This window comes from Pinus tabuliformis, chromosome 3_1, assembly GCF_031772625.1.
Source record: "Pinus tabuliformis cultivar Carrire ecotype Pingquan chromosome 3_1, CPIR1, whole genome shotgun sequence".
Lineage (NCBI taxonomy): Eukaryota > Viridiplantae > Streptophyta > Pinopsida > Pinales > Pinaceae > Pinus > Pinus tabuliformis.
Genome location: NC_142301.1, coordinates 188098241 through 188113410, shown reverse-complemented (window position 1 = coordinate 188113410; position 15170 = coordinate 188098241).

The following is a 15170-nucleotide window of genomic DNA, read 5'->3' as shown; positions in this document are numbered from 1 at the left end:
CTTTTCGAGAAAAGGCCCTTAAAGTGTATATTAGCGGGCGTAACCCTTAAATTAATAATAATTTATTGATTATCCCACCACCTAATGATACTTCTCACCTTTATCGCAATCGGGGCTACCAATGGAAAAAGTTTAAGCTTGGCCTATGAACCTCCCAATCTTCGATATGCGATTTTTCATTGATCGCTGATCGGGAAAACCAAGGGATCCATGTTAAAAAACTATTATTCATATGTGCAATGTGACATATCATTATTACATTTAATTATCACGATTGGCAGTTATGGAAGTCATTAATATAGTAGTTAAGGTTGAGTCCTTCGAGGATTTCATCTGTGGTAATATTTGATTTCATTTTGCTTATCATGCTTGAATTACCATAACTCTTTTCATTTCGCATTGGCTTTGAGCGGGTTTATTTCTCTGTTACGTTCTTTTGTTGTTTGCACAGAGCACCTTTGAGTTGATGAATCCAGTAAAGATGACGAAGAAATCCAAGAAACCCAAGGCCCCTGTCGTAGCCAAGGAAGAACCAGTGAAGAAAGTGTTAATATCTGATACTACTTGCCTTGGTTTAGGCAAGGCATCCTGGGAAAGTATCTATAATTTGCTAGAGGCTGAGGATCTAGAGGAAATTGAAGAAGAGGCAACAACAGATTCTACGAGTAAGTCAGAAAATACTCTCAGAGATTTGGCCTGCTCCTATCTTCATAGAATAGTAGCCCGTGCCAAAGTGCTACCTTATAATGACGTCGTCAAATGGGTTATTGAGAGCATCAATATTACAGACAGAACTTTCTTTACAACTGATGGAAGAATGTTTGGGTCGTTCAGAGTAGAAGATATCCAAGAAATGTACCATTTGCCTAAACCTGAGAAGAGATATAACAAAGCATTCCTGGAGGCTTTCGCCAAAGAAAATGCCATCGAATCGGATCCTATCAAACAATGGAGGCATTTTCTGACCAAACACAAACATGAATCATTAGGTATGTACTCTGTAGATTCGTTTGCCTCTCCTTATTGTTATGCTGGTGCAATGATGTGCAGACTCTTCGGAGTCCATGATTCTGCTAAATTTTCTATAGATATGGTACCATTAATGAAGGCTGCAATTAATGGCTATATCATAGATTTGGTGACCATTTTGTCTGATTCAATGGCCAACCAGATACTTGACTATAGGAAAAACAGGTTTGTGACCACTCAGGTAATACCCCCATTTTATATGAGTGCTTATATTATGGACACCATTTGTTTTAATTCCGAATACCCCATTCTTGGATGGAAATGGACTCCGCAGGATCCCAATCCCATTCACATTTATCATAAGGAGCTGTGGAAAGCCCATTACAAAAACCACCTATATAGAATTTGTCATGGTTTTATCCTTCCCGTGTATTATGCCATATTCAATAAGCCTACTCCTAGGTTATCCAAGGAAGCATCAGTCGACCTAACTGCAATTGGGAGTTGGTTTGGTGAAGAGAGGTTCACCTACATAAGACTTTTCGGTAGCCTTGCCAACCCACATGTCCTTCCCCTATATATCCCTGATAAACTGCTGGCCAGAGAATTAGCACATCAAATAACAGTTGAAGGGATGTCAAAGACTCTTAGGGATTCTAAAAAGCACATGTGGCCAACATTTCCCCTTCGATGCGGCGCTTTTACCCTGCATGATTTCAAACATGCAGAGAAGGAAGCCGAGAAAATAAAGCTGTTAAAACTCACAATCATCCCAAAAAGGCAGTACGATCCTAGATCGGTTGCCTACAATGTTACTTCTCAGGCCAAAATCGCCAAATTTGATCATGAGAAGGATAGCTACGATGATTTTTTTGTTTCAGTAGAAGTATTTTCTCAAGTCAAACATTTGGCCAAAATCAAATTGGGAGTGGAAGGACTAGAGGAATTTTATAAGTTCAGGGCACAAAGATTGGAAACACTACCTCTGGACTTATTAAATACAACCTCTATAGTACAACCACAAGGCCACAACGAGGAGAAAATTCCTGATAAGGAAAAGACACCAGAAAGGGAGTAGAAGCAGGAAGGAACTAGTGAACCCCTTACGGATATTAATATTGATCCCAAGTTAATCAAGGAATGGGAACAGTTTGATTCGATCATCAGCAACCCCAATAAATCCCAAGATTTCACTACACTAGAAGTGGCTACAGTGCAAAATCCAGAAGTCAACACAGTTCCAATTGTAGGAACAAGCAGCCCACCTAGGTTTCAGCAAGACATAGAGATTATTCCTGAAAATCACGCTAAGGAGATTGTACTGCAAACTGAAGAAATGCCACCACTTGATGTGTTCTATAGTCCAAAGCATAGGGTTGTAGTTAAAAGACAAAGGAAGAAGAGGAAAATTGATCAAAGTCCTCTTTTGACTCCTCAGGCAGAGATGATGAACATGGTATGGAAAGCATAGGTCAATCCATCCGAGGATTTAAAAAAACTGTCACAATATGTGGGAGCTTACACAATGGTGACAATGGATAAGGACTCAGAGGTTAGCCACCTGATGAGAGAAAAAGACCAGGCAATCATCCAACTGGAAGCATAATTGGCAAAACAACAACAAAAGATAGATCAGCTTAAGCAGCAATTGATAGAATAGAGGCAACAAAATGAACAATTGAAAGAGCAGTTAAAACTCGAAAAGTAGAGGATTGATGAATAGATTCTCCATAAACAAAATGAGTCGTCTCAAGAGTTGAGTAGACTGCAGTTGTTGAGTGAGCAGGAAAAGAAATTAAAAGAAGAACAAATCGCACAAATGAAAGACGAGATAGAATGGTTCAAAGGATATCCACAGGTAAATGAATTCAGAACAGAAGCCCTGGAAATAACCAAGGCTTTATCCCGAAAATTGGATATTATATGTCATAATATATCATTGGCCACCCCCTTATGTGATATCTCTGCATCTATGATTGAAAAATCAATAGATGCTAGGCTTGAATTAGATAAGGCAGATGAAAAATTAACCAATTTTCTATCATGGAAAGATTCAAAAGAAGGAATAGCTGCAAATCTACCAAAGATACAAGAATCACATAAGGAAATCTTGTTTTCCAAATGGGAGTCATAATTAATGAAAGCTGAAAGAGCCACGTCCAGATGTAGAGCCACAACAAATAATCTGATCGAATTAATAAACAATAGTTTTCATATGACTAATCTGATCATAGATTGCTCTCCAGGTAAACTCCCACAGGCAAAGTTGTTGGAACAACATTGGAAACAAGAGCTGATACACAGGGAAAAATTGATCGGAGGATTACAAAGCTTGACATGGGAAACATTCTGGTTTTTCCTTGTCAAGCCTCATAGTCAGTAGATGGCCATGAAGTGTCTCTCGGATGCAATCAACTACATGGTCTCCAAACTCTTCGATGCCACCTATACAGCCTAGCTACACTCCAAGATGAGTCAGCCACTGGAAATCTAGCCCACCCTCGCAATTTGTCAACTACAATCACAGGAAAAGAAGCCGATATAGTGAATCCATTCGACCACCACAACACTGCTATTTTCAAGATAAATCCCAGATTTATATTTCTTTTGGTTATACCAGCGCATAGCGATTTTCATTCATAGTTTGTTGTCATTATTAGTATTTAAAGCCCATTTCATGTATCTAGAAGAGGTCCACAATTTGTATTAAAACTTAACTCAGAAGTTGCACTACTATACTTCTGATATATTTTTTTTTATAAAAGATTGGAAGAGTTCTGCATTTTGACAAAGAGGCTCTTATGAGATTTGCACTATTGCGTCTTTTGAAGACATTCCCGAATTAGAAAGCAGAATTTGAATGTTGTTTACATTAGGATAATCCAAATGCATATGGTACTATTATCTTTGTTTTTGTTTTGTTTCTCTCTGTGAACAAACATTTTTCAACATTGCTATTATATATATATATATATAGATATATGTTTCTCTAGCAATTATTTAACTTGTCACTTCTAAATGTTTCAGAATTGTTTTCTTTGGAATATATATGTCAGTGATATATTATGATCAATGCGATAATGTTATTATTATTACTTTGTTTAATTAATTAAATAAAGTAATCATCATATAAATGCATATTTCTATTTTATGAATAAGTCATCTTTATGGTTATTTGTTAATAAAAACAATCAAGAATCGCATTGTTAGAAGAATACCTGGGATAGATTAGTTATCTTTCTATATTTTTTCATTATAGAATAGAACACTTATCACTTCCATTATATATTACAAACCAATCACCTATCAACTCATATATCATTGGGAAACTGGTCCCATTACATCCAGTCGGAGCCACCACACCAAACGGAAAAGGAGCTTCACTAAGGTCCAGATTGGGTGGTTTTCCCCGATGTTGATGCAGTGATTTTAGAGGCGTCAACATTTTTGGCACTAGAATGAGGGCATGAACCGTGAATGGCAAGCGAATTCAAATCCATAGCCCTTTTTGAGAGTAAATCTCCCTCAACATCTCCCCCAACTTCTCCCTCGCATTCTAAATCTCCAATTTTCAAGAAAGAAGTTGACAAGAAAACAAACACTGCTGAAAACTTGAACATATCGGACAAATCCACTCTTGAACCCCCTGAAGTTCAGTCTTTAATTCATAAACTTCAAGGGTTTTCAATATCACAAGAAAAGTCTGAGTTATCTCAAGGTAGTGTGACTTCGCAATACATTCCTTCTCATCCTCTTACAAGATTACAGAGTGAAAAGCTTGGTATTGAACCAAAAAAATTTCCTCTGCCTAAAAGGAAAAGAGATAGGAAGACACCTGAAGAGTCTGACAGTGAGACTCTTTCATCATCATCATCCATTTCATCCAATCCATTGCAAAGTCAACCATCCACTCCCCAACTTCATATCATTGTTCAATAGGGTACAGGTACTCCAACATCCTCTACTCAGCCACTTGTAACTACATCTTCATTTTCTTCTATGGTTAGCACGACAATGGCACACAATCCACCACAACAAAGGCCATGGATAAATCCAGGGGCAGTCGCAATGCGTGTACCCCTGAGTCAATTGCCAGACCATCCCAAAAAGTGGTTGCCAAAGTTTAATCCGGAAATTGGCATACTGGTAGAAGAACACATAAACAACTTTATGTTGTTAATAAACTTAAATAGAGTGACTGAAGAAGATGTTGTTGTGAGGCTTTTCCCATATACCTTACAAGGAGCAGCTAGATGATGGTATTTTTCATTGCCAGCAGGGTCCATTGCTAGTTGGAATGCTTTCCAAGAGAATTTTTTGACTAAATTCGGTGATGATAGGTCCATAGCGCCATTAGTCAATGATCTCTCAAATATTAAAACTGAATCAAGAGAAAATATTAAAGATTTCAACTCATGATTTAATAAGCTTTTGAATATAATTCCTGCTACATCTAAGCCTAGTGAAGAGGTTCGAAGCGGATGGTATATTTTTTCCTTACCTTCAAATATAGAAATCTTTTTTGATAGAGCTATAAAGCCCACCTTGGCAAAGAATATGAAAGAAGCAATCACCGTTGAGAAACATATAATCGCTTTAGAAAAGAAACCTCTCTTGAGGAGAGAAAGTCCAAAAAGTTACTTTTAAAGATGATTCAAAGAAGAAAGTGGCTAAAGATCCATATGATATGGAGGGTCTGTAAAAGGTTTTAAAGACTATGTCTAATGAAATGGTAGAAATTAAGAAACAAGTAGCCGAAACCTCCACTAAAAAGCCATTTACGAACTTCAAAAGAACTGAATCAAAACTGCCTAATGCCATATCTAATGAAAAATCAGATCCAAATAATGATGAGCATGAAGACACAGTATTGTCATCTAAGGAAATAGAAGAAGATGAGGTTGTTGAATGCCATGGTATGTGGGACTTCATTTTACCCAATTCTAATACTAAAAGTGAACAGGAAGCTCTCCCAGTAAGTACCAGAAGCAAAGTTGCTATAGAGCCTGCTCAACCAACTCAAAAGAAGAAAAATACAAGCCCTACTTGTTATCGAGAAATCAAGTGTCCACTCGGAGCTTCTAGTCCCACTAAGACTAATAGCTATCTTAGAAACAAACAAACTAAAACTACTTTTGTTTTCCTTTATGAGAAGTAGATGAGAGTGGAATGAAGGACACCAACCTTAGTCTTGCGCTTGGTTCCTTGCTCAGTTCCTCTCCCTTTTGATAGATCCTTTCCACTTCTCCTTCTTCTACCTAGCTTCAAAGAGCACCTGTGGAATCAAAGCAGCATAATACTATCGAAGAACAGAGAGCTACAATCATAAACAATATAGGACCAGATGTATATGGACCACACAAATGCATATATCATCAAACATACAAGAATGTGGAGGAAAATTTGAATAGCTTTATTAATATCAAGAATAAGCAAAGAGGATTACAACCAATTGTTCTGATCCAGCATCATCCTCCAGCATGAAAGCCCTTCTTTCACCTCATGAAAAGCTTAGATCACCCAACACTATGATATTCCAACAAGAAACCAACAGCACTTCCTTACAAGATACAAAATTCCAGCCTCTGGATCTCTAGGATGAGGGATCCATATATAGATGATTGCAGGGGGGTGAGTCAGCTTTTAGGATTCTGATTAGTGTCCTCTCTCTGATAGTTCTTGATTCCACTTGGAGATTGATGATCTCTTACTCATCCCTGGGCGAATTTAGAGAGGCAAGTGTCATAGGATAAGTTTATGGAAGATTCCATGATCATCCACCTCACAAACTGTCTCTGCCATTTGTCCACTCTCACCCATCGCACCCCATAGAAGGGCTTTTCAGTATGCATTGCACCTCCCATGTGCATTAGTTGGGATGCATCGCACTTTGACCATGGAGCAGGTGAGATGGTCCAGTTTTGACCAGTTCTGAGCATTTTTTCATGGAGAACTTTTGGGAGATGATGTAATCAGCTGACCTTGTTCTTTTAAGGTATGGAACAACACTTTTAGGGACTTAGGAGCCCTTGGTTTATGGACATGTTTGATTGGGGTTGCAGTGCCCAAAAATGTCTATAACAGTTTCCCCCTAAAGCATGAGGTTGTTAATCTTTTGATGTCGAGTGAAATGCTTTATCATGAGGATCTGAAGTTTTTTCGAGGTGGAAGGTGACCTGTAATAAGATACAATACAATACATTATCTTCATAATAATTTTCATGATCTAGCTGAGGCGGGCATTCCCATGCTCAGCTTTATAAATTCATTTTCATGTACATAAGCCAGACAACTGTCTGTGCGGGAGACTGATGATTCTAATAGAGTCATCATACTTTGATTCGGATGATCATCTCTGCGGCAACAATGTACATTTGATGTCTTTATTTTCCTGAATATATCGCAGCCTGGATGGATGAAACTAGATCCGGGGTCTTCAAACTCGTTCAATCTTCACTCGGAGTACAAGTCGATCCATGTGAAAGATGTTCTGGAGTCGAACATGGAAAGACATCGCCTGATTACCGACCATTATGAAAGTTGTTAACAGGCGCGAGAGCAATCATCGATAATGATGATGACCCTCAAGGTTCTATAGTACAATTTGCGTGGTGTGAATAAGGGACTTGACGTCAAACACCACGCAAAATCTTTCGGTCGAAGGCCATTGATGTAAACTTGTTGCCGGAAGTGAGAAACTTGCCATTGAGGCATGCAAGCTTCAAAGTACTGAAAGGGTTGTTCCTAATTCAACTTCTTGGATAATGAGCTGATGTCGACAAGAAGCGACTCGCCATAGGAGGGCCTTAATGAATCCCACATCTACGACATGGAACAGAGTAAATGATTTTGGAGGTGAAAATGATCTGATGACACAGGGTTCAGTGTGGCGGTCATGAAAGAATGGAGCGTGAATGTGTTGCAGCGGATGAGACACAGGTGAATTCTCTGAGCAGCTTCTTTTGAACATACCGGCGACACTAACATGATGGATTGGTAGTGTTAACCCAAAATATGGATGGTGTGATGGACCAATGGTGATATGACCAGTGAACGGAACAACCCAACCCGACTCGGATGCGGAGTGAAAGCGTCATGTTCAAGAGCGACTTGCTACCAATAAAGTTTCTTCAAGTTTTCTTCCCAATTTTTCCCCAGTCATTGCTGACCAGTACCTCTTTATTTTTGTCAAGCTTGAGGAGGATAACATATGCTTGTTCTATAATTTTCCCTTTGGGCAAACCTGTCGCTATATTTTAACGAGCCTAGCGACAGTGAAACTCATTCTTGTCTATATGGACAAGTTTGTCGCTATTCAGTTTTAACGAGTTTAACGACAAAGATAACTCGGTCCTTTTCAATTTTAGAGAGTCTGAAAGGGATGTAAAGGAAACTCCAATAATCCTTTTTCATCATGTAATCCCTTAAGTCCGAAAAAGTATAAAATAATATGAAAGGGGTGAATTTTCGGTAATTTTAATGAACCAAACAAGACAAGCGCTCGATCTTTTTGTGTAATAATCCCTCAGGTCCAAAAAGATTAAAATCTAGAGGAGGGATAGCACTTCCGGTCACTTTAACGAGCTAGGGAGGCCAATCGCTCAGCAATATTTTCATATTTTACGAGTCAGGTGAAAAGAGATTAAAGAAGACTCGTTTCTGAGGAACAAGTGATAATTTCAGGTAGCAATTGATTCCAGGTAAGGTTTGGAATTTTCCAATCACAGCAGTGTCACAAGGATGGCTAACAGGATCACTCTTCGTAGTTGTTCCTCAAAAGGGGTAAACAATCAAATGGAGGTGAATGATTGGCTAAAACAGAGTGGAGGTGATGATGAGAACACGACCAAGGCTCAAAAGATGATGATAATGCATTCACAATGGTTATTTACCAGAAATTGGTTCATTTTTTAATGAGCTTAAACTCTAGGGGAACGTTTGCTCATTGCTTATGTTTAATTTTTAACAGGCTTGAACTCTGCATAAAAACTGCTCGTGCCAATGGTCATTGATTTAATTTCACCGTTAATCAGTTTGTTCCTTCAAAGGTTGTACTGCCTGTTCAATTGCTTCATCAAACCAATTAGAAATGGACAATATATGTTTCAAAATGAGTTAAAACACTAATATTTTACTCGAATTACGTGAAAAGTAATTTAAAAGTGGTTTTTTACCCCTCATTTTACCATTTCATTTGAACTTTGGTCTGTTGGAGCTCTAGAGGTGCTTTTCCCCCTTGATTTTCACCAGCTGATTTTAGGAGATTCTGTGGATGATTCTCGGTGCCGTTTGGACCAGGTAGGAGCTAAACCTGAGCTCTTGATTTGCATTCCTTCCTTTTTGAATTCTGTGCATGTTTCACTGTTTTTCTGAGCCTTTGGGGTTTGAAAAATTCACCCTGGCTCCATCACACATTTTCGATATCGAAAGGTGCGATGCATACTAGCTTGGCCATTGGCCAGTCAGGATGCATCCCACCCAGTACACTGCTGGGGGGTGCGATGGGCACGAGAAAGGAAGTTTTTGCACTGTTTTCTCATGGAATTTTTGCCTTTTTTTGCCAAATCAGGATCTTGACGCTTCTCTTGCTTATTTTGCAGAGATTTATCAGGGAAAAATGGTTGTTACATGGCGAGAACGCAAGCATGAAGACAAGGACATGCTTGCTCTACATGATCTGGTTACGGTAACTGCACTACAAAACTGTGGCTTGTTCAAGTTTTTCCGCATTTCTAGCATGAGGAAAAAATCAACTTGTTGCAATATTTTCTTGATGCATGGGATCCTACCAACCAGGTGTTTCATATTAGAGGCAAATCTATCCCCTTGACTATCGTGGACATCTATTTTTTGACCAGTTTATCGAGGCATGGTGCCCCTCTTTCACTATCAGGTTCTGCCCGTGGGGGCGAATCTATGAGAGATTATATTCGCCGGATTTGCAAAGAGGGATCTCATCTAAGTAGGGACGACAAGATCAACATCCGAGATTTCGATGACTGGTCCTTGAGGACCATTCTGTTCACTTTTACTAGACTGGATGGTAGTGCGGCTCCTCACGTGGCTAACAGGTCCTATATGCAGTATGCCTTGGAATGCCTGGAACCAAAGGTGTTCAACTGGTGTGACGCAGTACTCCCTGTGATTAAAGAACAACTAACCAAGGTAAAAAACGGAAAATTGAAGAAATTCGGCTATGGTTCTATTTTGACCGCTTTCGCCTTGGAAAAGATCCCACTGATGCAGCTGCAATACATCTCACTTGGCTTACGTCTACCGATTGAGCCACAGATGCAGAGATGGGTCGACCTTATGGCCCGACATGCTGGTCAGTCCCAGGTTTCCTTTTCTGATACCTTTCTTGAGTGGTTCAACTGTCAGGATATGGGTTTTTCCGAGTATCCATATGCTGGTATGGATTTCCGGGGTGACCCGGATTTGGTACTGCCGGCTGGTGAGTAATGGGGTGTTATCGGTAAATTCTATGACCATATCTCTATTCACCGTTTCTTTTTGTAATGTTCTTGTGCTTTCTTCTATCTGGACTAATCAAAACTCATGTGCTCATGCAGATGTTGGACCAGTTCGGCCGGTAGTACGTCTGAGAGTACCAGTTACCGCTCCAGCAGGAGAGGTGGTGGGGAGGGCTATCCTTGGTGACCTTGATGTGGCCAAGACTCTTTCAGCATTGCAGGATCAGGTCGAGGGCCTCACTCTTGGTATTCTGGACGTGAGGATCGATGAGCTGCCCCTGAGGTTGTAGCAACATACTACTGGTGTGTCGAGTCGATGGACTAGGCTTTTACGCATGATTGCATAGGCGGTGACTTGTTATCACTAGCATCATTAGACTAGGGTGCCCCCTAGCATTTTGAGTTTTGGGTCATTTGACCAATTCTGTCTTGGTTACAGAACATTATGTATGAGCCATAAACAGTTTATATATATTTTTGATTTTCGGAGCTTTATTTTGGTTGAGTTACGTGATCTTGATGCAAATATTTGATGAAATGCTTCTTTTATAAACATTGCAAATGTCTATCTAACAAATAATTTGCCAATGAGTATGTTAATGTGTTTAAGTTTCTGGAAATCTGTTGATATTGAATAGAATCAAATTTCCTTTCCAAAATCTTGACCTTTAGGAACATGTGATAGATAGCTGGATTCCGTACAGAGTAGATACCAGTGAGCTGTAGGATGACGAGTTGTGAGTCTAGACTGACGACTAGTCGGCGTATGCCACGTGTAATGGCATCAAAGAGGAGCTTTATCAACGCGTTGTATTCAGCAATGTTGTTTGTTGACCGACCAATACATACGCCTCTGAAACTCACTAACTCACCACTTGGATCGAAGATGGCCCAGGTCGCAGAAGATAGGTTCCGCGAACTATGACTCGCTCCATTGGCATATCTAAGAAATGATTCCAATGGGTCCGACATCTGCAACAAATGTAAAAGCGGATCACTTAAACAAAACAGTTACCCTTAGCGAAAACAAAAAAGTAACAAAAGCATAGGGGTTACTATCTTGAGTCAAGCGTAGTAACGCTTAAGGTACAACCCGTTACGAGGTTGCGCCAGTGGAATCCCATCATAATCTACTAACTCGTAGGCTCCTTTTGCTAATACAGATTTAACAATATAGGGGCCCATCCATAAGGATTTTAACTTACCTGCTCCCAATTTGTCGGATTCCTGGTCGTAAAGTAAGATCAGGTCACCTTCTGAGAAGACACAGGGTTTGAAATTCTTGTCGAAATGCGCCTTGAATTGTTTCTTATGGGCTTCGTTAGCCAAAGCGGCATCATGACGGGTTTCATCCAATTGGATTAGTTCCAAGAAACGAGCCTCTTCTTCAGAAGTTCTAGGGAGAAGGTCGACTGCGAGTTTGAGGGACGAGATTTCACACTAAACTAGTAAGATTGCTTCCAGGCCATACACTAATTGAAAGGGTGTAAACCTAGTTGCATTCCTCACCGATGTCCAGTATGCCCACAAGGCTGAGTATAGGATCAGGTGCCAACTCCTTTTGTGGACTCCAATCATCCTTTGCAACATCTGCTTCAGGACCTTGTTGATTACCTCAACTTGTCCGTTAGCCTGCGGATAATGCGGAGTAGAGCTGTCGTGGGACAACCCTAACTTGGCAGCCAACTCCACCATCATGTGATTGCGAAAATTTGATCCATGATCTGTGACTATGGCTTGTGGAATGCCGAATCTGGAGACTACATGATTGAAAAAGAAGAGGGCAGCCATTTCGCTGCAGTTGTTTAATGTAGGCATTGCCTCAGCCCATTTGGTAAAATATTCTACTGCGACTATGATATACCCATGCCCCCCGGTCGACGTGGGGTTACATGTCATGGAATCTATGCCCCATTTGGCAAATGGCCCAACAACAACTACTGGTTGTAGAGGTGCGGGTCGTATTCTGTTTTTCTATCAAAGATTTGACATGCATGGCAACTTCTGACTGCGGTTATGCAATCTTTAAACATTGTTGGCCAGAAGTATCCTTCTCGTAAATTCTTTTGCGCCGTGGCGTAACCAGATTGATGCCCCCCACACACACCTGAATGGAAATCATTCGGGACTTTTTTGGCCTCCTCGTGGGTGAGGCACCTCCTCAGAACTGTATCGACACCACGACGGTAAAGTGTTTCACTGACAATCATGTAGTCTTTTGCTTGGTATTGAATGCGTCGTTGTTCCGAGTGGGAGGTATTAGACCTATATGTTTGGGTTTGGAGATAGATTATTATGTCTCCATATCATGGATTGCTTGAAGATATCAGAAACAAATATTCGTCCACGATTGCTTCTTGTGATGTGACATCGTTGGACGACGATGGGAGATCGCATAGTAACTCCGCGAAAACCAAGGATTTCTTTGATTTGGATTTTATGAATTCCAGATCAAACTCTTGTAGAATTTCTATCCATTTTGAATATTTTCCCCCCAGCAACTGTCGCGACAATATATAAGTAATGGGGTTGCAATCTGACAGAATGGTAGTTTTTCGAAAGAGGATATAGTGTCAAAATTTCTGTATCACTTGGACAATTGCGAGAGCCAGCTTTTCGACATAGGAGTACTTGCTTTCCGTATCATTTAAGATTCTACTTAAATAATATATAGGATGTTCAATTCCATTGTCTTCTTGAACTAAAACCATTGCAATGGTTTTATCCGCTGCAGCTAGATACACGTTAAAGTCTTTTTTTTATAATCAGGAGCATACATTAATGATGCTTTTATTAGGGATTCTTTTAAAGCATCAAAGGAAGCTTGCGCGACCTAATCCCAGACGAAGGGTACTTCGTTTTTCAATAGATGTGTATAACCTTTGGCAAGTTCGGCGTAATTTGGAATGAACCTCCTCAGAAAGTTTGCTTTCCCTTGGAGTTTCTGAATCTGAAGCAAATTTGAAGGTGGAGGCAAATTAATGATCACCTGAAACTTACATTGGTCGAGACGAATCCCGTCCTTTGAGGCCACAAAGCCGAGTAAATGACCAAAACTGACACAGAATACACATTTGTGTGGATTGAGTCATATCTTATAGTGTCGGCAACGTAGAAATATTGCTCTGAAATGCTGTGGATGATCAGTCCGGTTTCGCGAATGAGCCGGAAGATCATCGAGATATGGTTGAACGATGTTTTTGATGTCATGGAAGGCATAATTCATTGTCCTTTGAAATGTTGCCCTTGCATTCGTTAAACCAAAGGGTAGCTTGCAATATGCAAATGTGCCCCACGGACAAATAAATGCAATCTTTGACTGGTCCTGTGGGCGGATATTTATTTGATTATACCTGGAAAATCCATCCATAAATGAGAAGATTTCACATCCAGCGCATTCATCAATTATCTGGTCAATGAAGGGTTTAGGGTAGTTTTCTTTCAGACAAGCTTGATTTACATCCCTATAATCGACACACACTCTAATCGTTCCTTGTTTTTTCATTACAGGAACAATATTCGATACCCAATCAGTTAGAGGAACCGGGTAAATAAAACCAGATGGAGAAGTTTTTCAACTTCTACCTTGATGGCAGTGGCTTTCTTGGGGTGCACTTGCCGTAGACGTTGTCATACCAGTTTGACATCTGGATACATCTTAATTTCATGTTCAACTATGCTCGATTCAATGCCTGGCATTTCATCATATGACCAAGCAAAGACATCTTTGAATTCGCGAAAAAGAGCGTTATATATTTCCAGTTCTGAAGGAGAACAAGATTTGCCGACATTAATATTCTCTACAACATTTGTTTTGGTTGAGATATTTATGGCGATAGTCTCTTCAATATTGGACAAGTTTCACTCAGAATCCACATTGTTTACAGTATTTGATAGAAAATCAAAAACTGATGGATGATGAAGGTCACTAGGAGTATCTTCTTTGTAATCCAGAAGATGGGAACGATGGTGGTAATCTTCCCATGGTGCCCCGTCAATCATCATTGACTGAACAATTCCTTCGTCTGTATAATGTACTTGCGACCAAGGATCTGAAGGGGTACCATATTCCTTAGACCTATCTATCCATACGCTTGATGAGCGTTGACTTGGGTTTGCCTCCCATGCCAAAAACATTGGTTGCTACAAGATTTATATTGGGCTTGGAGGCAATACCTGTAGATGATCCATTTTAATATCGTTTCCAGAGATCTTTTGAATAGAAGATATCATATTGCAGGTTCCCACTGTTGCCATTTCCGCCAGATTGATTGAAGGTGGTAGGGAAAAAGTCCCCATTAATATAGGGTCTTTTAGTAGGCCTACTCTGATATTTTGAAGCGAGTGAGGGCTTCCGTGGATCATCGGAATGCTTCCCGTAACTTGTGAACTGTTGGGGAGAAATGTTTGTTGGTCGACGATTGTAATTCCTCCTTGAAAGGGAAATAAAATCTTTTTGAAGTAGGTCGACACAACGGCTGCCATAGCATATATCCAGGGCCTTCCTAGTAGGATGTTGTAATCGAGGTTTCCATCAATTACTTCAACATCTATTTCTACTGTTTTTCCCCTCAGTTCGACTTGCAAGTTACTTAAAATCCCATATGGGGTGTATTTTCATCCATCAAATGCTTTTAATGTTGTCAAATATCGCGACAAGGGTGGAGATCCTAAAGTTTTCCAGCAACTCATTGACATAATACATGTAGATGCCCCCTCACCAATAAT